Source organism: Mustela erminea, chromosome 7, assembly GCF_009829155.1.
Source record: "Mustela erminea isolate mMusErm1 chromosome 7, mMusErm1.Pri, whole genome shotgun sequence".
NCBI lineage: Eukaryota > Metazoa > Chordata > Mammalia > Carnivora > Mustelidae > Mustela > Mustela erminea.
Window position 1 is genome coordinate 81,084,844 of NC_045620.1, and position 6,000 is coordinate 81,090,843.

A 6,000-nucleotide genomic window follows, 5' to 3' on the forward strand; every position below is an offset into this window, starting at 1 on the left:
ATCAGTAGAAGGGGAAAAAATCCATTAATCCCAGTCCCCCGAGTTAACTGCTGTTACTATTTTAGTGTTATCTTTCTGTTGTTTTTTCCTATCTTATATTTTACAAATATAGAATCACTAAACAGTAGTATACGTAAGAGACCAACCTGTAACTTTGTCAAAGGCTATGATTGTGAAAGACCTTCCCTTTGTTAGATATTTCTGTATCCTCTGGGTTACTCTAATAAGCAAACATTTGTTCCTTTTTTTTTTTTTTAAGATTTTATTTTTTTATTTGATACAGAGAGAGAGCACAAGAAGGGGGAGCAGCAGAGGGAGAGGGAGAAGTGGTTTCCCTGCTGAGCAGGGAACTTGTTGTAGGGCTCGATCCCAAGGACCCTAGGGTCAAGACCTGAGCCCAAGGCAGATGCTTAACCGACTGAGCCACTCAGGTGCCCCAATGAGCAAACATTTCTAATCAGAAAAATAAGATTCAATACTTCCCCTTTATCTGCAGGGCCCGGATTCAAGACCCCGAGGAGATCCCTGAAATTAGCAATGGTACCAAGCCCTATCTATACTGGTTTTTTTTTTTCTATGCATACAAAGCTATGATAAAGTTTAATTTATAAATTAGACACAGCAAGAGACTGATAATAAGCAATAATAAGATAGAACAATTATAAGAATATACTGTAATAAAAGTTACATGAATGTTGGTCTCTCTCAAAATATCTTACAGTGGTACTCACCCTTTTTGTGAGGCTGTGAGATGGTAAAATGCCCACGTGATGACTTGAAGTGAAGTGGATAATGTTTGTATTGTGATGTGGCACTAGACAATTGACCTGACTATACATCAGGAGAAGGATCATCTGCTTTAGGCCTGAGGTTGGCCTGCCTTGGTAACTGCAGTCTCAGAAAGTGAAACTGTGGATAAAGGAGGACTACTGTATTGAAAAAAAAAGGATATCACTTAAGCATTTTATAACCACATAACTGATTTTTAAAAAATTTTGAAAACATGTTCTACAAAGTGACTTTTAACATGCGCAATCAAACATATTTTAGTCTTGTTTCCCTATGAACCCCCACTGAAATGAGAAAATACAAAAACCCACAAGGACTAAGAAAGTGGGAAACGGAATGAGAGATGTTGGAGTGTTCTTAGGGAAAGAAGGAAAGAGGATAAAGAAATTGTTGGAACTAAGAAAGATGAATGCAGAGGGGAATGACAATTAGAAGTATAGTAGTAATTCATAATTCAGCTCTGTAAAGGAAAATTCTGTTTTTCTCACTCTACTCTCAAGAACTTTGACACCAGATGTGGGGGGATTATCCCACATCAGTTCTCCAATTTGCAGTGGACACTGACTGGGTGTCCCACAAATTTTTTTTTTAAAGACTTTATTTATTTTTTTGACAGACAGATATCACAAATAGGCAGAGAGGCAAGCAGAGAGAGTGGGGGAGGCAGGCTTCCTGCTGAGCAGAGAGCCCGATGTGGGGCTTAATCCCAGGATGCTGGGATCATGACCTGAGCTGAAGGCAGAGGCTTTAACCCACTGAGCCACCCAGGTGCCCCTGGGTGTCCTACAAATTTAAGTCAATTCTGACACTGCCTACCTGAAGACAGCATCAGATCTCAGAGGTTAAAGACTGTGCATCAGACCACAATGGGCAATAAAAACTCCAGGACCCAACCAAAGACAAGACTCGTGCTTCTTACCTTTCCAAGTCTCCAGGATACTCTTGTCTGTATCTGACTGTCTCTACATACATCTTCAATAAACTCTGTTTTCACTTCTGCTGGCTCATTTGATTTCCATCCTGCATGAAGCCAGGGACCCTCTTGGCTAGTCCTTTGGGACCCCCTCTCTGGGTACTCAGACTGGGCCATTCTGCATCCTTCAGACTCAAACAGAATTATATCACCAGCTTTACTATTTCTCCAGCTTGCAGACAGCAGAGTGTTGGACTTCTTGCCCTCCACAATCATCTGAGCCAACTCCTACAGCAAATCTCATCTATCTATCTATCTATCTATCTATTTATCTATCATCTGTCTATCCTATTGGTTCTATTCCTCTAGAGAACCCTGACTCAGCCGTCAAGACTACCTCCACTTCGGGAGGCCAACTGCAAGTCCAAACTGTCACTTGCACTTCTGACCAAATAACCATAAATTGGAATTCCTAGGACTCCCTTCTCTGGTTTAGTAATTTGATAGAACAGGTCACAGAATTTAGGGAAATATTTACTTATGTTTATTGATTTGTTATAAAGCATACAATGAAACATGGAAAGATACAAAGAAGGGGGGAAGGGGCAGAGAGTTTCCATGCTCTCTACGCACCACCCTCCCAGCACCTCCATGATGTTCACCAACCCAGAAACTCTTCAGATTTCCTTGAGAGTTTTTATAGAGCTTAATCTCTACTCCCCCTCTCCCTTTCCTGGTGGTCTGTGGGTGGGGCTAAAAGTTCTAACCCTCCAGTCATTTGGTGTTTCTGGTCACCAGCACCATCCTGAGTCTATTTAGGGGCCCTCCCCTAAATTAGCATGAACTCAAGTGTACTCAAAAGAGGAGCCTCTTGGGGGCACCTGGGTAGCTAAGTTGGTTAAGTGTCTGACTTCATTTCAACTCAGGTCATGATCTCAGAGTGATGAGATTGAGCCCCCAAGGTGGGCTGGGCATGGAGCTTACTTAAGATTCTCTCTCTCCCTCTGCACCACCACTCACCTCCCACTCTCCTAAAAAAAAAAAAAAAGTGGAGCCTCCTGAATAAGCAAAATATTCTCCTATCACTCAGGAAATTCCAGAGTTTTTATAAGCTCTTTGCTAGTAACAGGAGACAAAGACATGCCATATTATACTACAGACTTGTAAGTAAATTGTGGATACCACATCAATGGGAGGGTGTGGAAGGAAACACCAAAGGATCATTTGAAAATCTGTACAAAGTAGTTAGACTTCTAGATCTAGGTCACCATCCTTAGGACAAATAACCAAGTGAGTAGCTTAACCCTAGAACTGGTAGAAAGTTGGAACCAAAGGAGATTTAGGCACACCAGGTCAAGCAAAAAAAAGGATTAAATGAAAAAGTCTATATACTGAGTAGTGAGACCCTCCCCAGCCTCTTTCCACTGCTTGCTCTATGAATCTGCATTCACCTTTTTATCTCATTTGATGCTGGTCACTCCCTTTTTTCTTCATCTTCATGATATAACTTTCTATCCTTTCTGGTTTTTCTTTATTTTCTTCACTCTTATTCTGTTTAACTGCAATTGCTTGAGCTAATGTCCTAGGCTTTCTTCTTTCTACCTTTTTATGAGTTCATCCAACAGGCTGTCCATACCACCGGTTAGGACATCTGCATCTCTAGCACTAAACTCTAACCAACTTTCAAGTCTCATATTTTCAGACTTTCACTGAATCTATCCCTTTTGGATGCCACATGGGTAAAAAAGGTACTCTAGTCAGCTTTGCGGTATCCTGTAGAGGCAGCTATTAGGCAACAAGCTTGAGTAATGGAAACCCGAGTAAGGTAAAAGGGCTCACAGTGACCACCAAGCTGAATGCAAACATGCTCATCAAGCAACCGACCTCAAAATAACCATAGGCCCTAACTGACAAACACAAACAGGCACAGTTCCTAAGACTACCTAAAAAGGGAGAATTCCATATGTTCCCATACTGTCTCACTCTGCCCTATAACTACAGCCCCTCACCACCACCTTGTTGCACACAGTCAGCTCTACTGTTCTGCCCATTGCTCCCTTCTGGTGTATTCAGTAAACTTTTATCTCCTTGGTTCTGCTTTGGGTGAATTCTTTCACCGCCCCCGCATCCCTGGCTTCCTCCCAATTGGGTCACCCCACATTTGGTCACCCCCCATCCCATCAGAGCATCCCACATATCCCACCTGAATAAGCTGGAGAATACATGCTCTTCTACTCCGTGCCATTAGGGCCAGTTAATTGGTCATTTAGTTTTAAGTTACTAAAACAAAGAATCATTACAAAATTTCTACGCTGGCAGGGTCTGTTAGTCTCCCAAATAATTTTCATTCTTCACACATGAAACTAATGTAATACCATATGTTACTTATACTTGAATTTTTGAAAAGAAATTCATTCTCTTTCATCCTTACCAATAAAATTGGTATTTCATTCTGCATAGGCAGTGTACTAAACAAAAGACACTTCTCAGCTGCCTTTGTAGTTAGAGCTTGTCACTGAGATGTAAATGGACTCTGTTGAGTGTGATTTATGGGAGGGACCTTTCTTGTTCTCCTTTTTCTCTTGCTTCCTGTTTGGAATTCATTTATGATGGCTAGGGCTCTAAGTGTCAGCTTATATGCCACTAGAGATGATATAGGAGTCTGTTGATAACTGTGCTGCCTATCTCTGGCCTTGTTTTCAGTAAGAAAAATAAGCCCCTTGGATGACTTATTATACAATAAATGTGGACCTTGGATACTAACAGCCAAATGTCATTCCTTTTTTTTTTTAATATTTTATTTATTTATTTGACAGACAGAGATCACAACTAGGCAGAGAGGCAGGCAGAGAGAGAGGAGGAAGCAGACTCCCCGCAGAGCAGAGAGCCCGATTTGGGGCTCTATCCCAGGACGCTGGGATCATGACCTGAGCCGAAGGCAGAGGCTTTAACCCACTGAGCCACCCAGGTGCCCCTCAACTGTCATTCTTAATTGATATAGGTGTACTTAAACATTTTGTTTTAACTTAAAGCATATGGATATTTATCAGAGCTTTGATGTAGGGCCAAGACTTTTTGAATTCAGGCTCTGATTGGAGTTCATCAGTATACTTCCATGAACCATACCCATAATGCACTGCTGTTGTTGCAAGCTTCAATTTCTTCCATACAGGTTAAGAATTTAAAGACACTCACCGAGCAATCTGAATGCAGAATTCTAGATTTCTACATTTTTTCTCTCATCTTTTAATATTCTCTTGCCCTCAATGAGTTTGACAGTTATTACATTAGTCTGCCACTGGGATTCTCAAGCTCATGTCCTTCTTGTATATATAATACATTCAGTCTATTCCAGTAACCCCAAAAGTCTTAACTTGTTCTAGCATCAACTCTAAAATCTGAAGCCCAAAGTCTCATTTAATTATCATCTAAATCAGTTATTGGTAAGACTTAAGAGGTATGATTCATCCTGAGGCAGAATTCTCTCCAGCTAAGAATCTGTGAAACCCAGTTACATGCTTCCAAAGTACAATAATGGGCCAGATAGACATTCCCATTCCAAAAAGGAGAAAGAGGAAAGAAGGAAGGGGACAGGTGAGTCCCAAGCAAGTCTAAACCTAGCAAGGCGAATCCCATTAGATCTTCTTTTTTTTTAAGATTTTTTTAAATTCATTTTTTTTTGACAGGCAGCGATCACAAGCAGGCAGAGAGGCAGGCAGAGACAGAGGAGGGAAGCAGGCTCCTCGCCGAGCAGACAGCCAGATGCGGGGCTCAATCCCAGGACCCTGGGACCATGACCTGAGCCGAAGGCAGAGGCTTTAACCCACTGAGCCACTCAGGCGCCCCAGATCTTATTTTTAATTAAAAGATTCTTTCAATTGAGTGCTCCATATCACTCGGCATCAGGGAAATACAAATCAAAACCATAATGAGATATCACCTCACACCAGTCAGAATGGCTAAAATAAACAAGTCAGGAAATGACAGATGCTGGTGAGGATGCGGAGAAAGGGGAACCCTCCTACACTGTTGGTGGGAATGCAAGCTGGTGCAGCCACTCTGGAAAACAGCATGGAAGTTCCTCAAAATGTTGAAAATAGAACTGCCCTATGACCCAGCAATTGCACTATTGGGTATTTACCCTAAAGATACAAACGTAGTGATCCAAAGGGGCACATGCACCTGAATGTTTATAGCAGCAATGTCCACAATAGCCAAACTATGGAAAGAACCTAGATGTCCATCAACAGATGAATGGATCAAGAAGATGTGGTATATATACACAATGGAATACTATG

At 41.5% G+C, this 6,000-nt stretch overlaps 1 long non-coding RNA gene across 1 annotated transcript in view; it reads right to left on the reverse strand.

The window, feature by feature from the left end:
* LOC116595640 overlaps positions 1-925 on the reverse strand; it is a 63,452-nt gene extending 62,527 nt beyond the window's left edge. The window contains exon 1 of the long non-coding RNA XR_004287787.1: positions 732-925. This is a non-coding gene — a long non-coding RNA (uncharacterized LOC116595640). The remainder of the gene's footprint in view (positions 1-731) is intronic.
* Between the last annotated feature and the right edge of the window lie 5,075 nt (positions 926-6,000).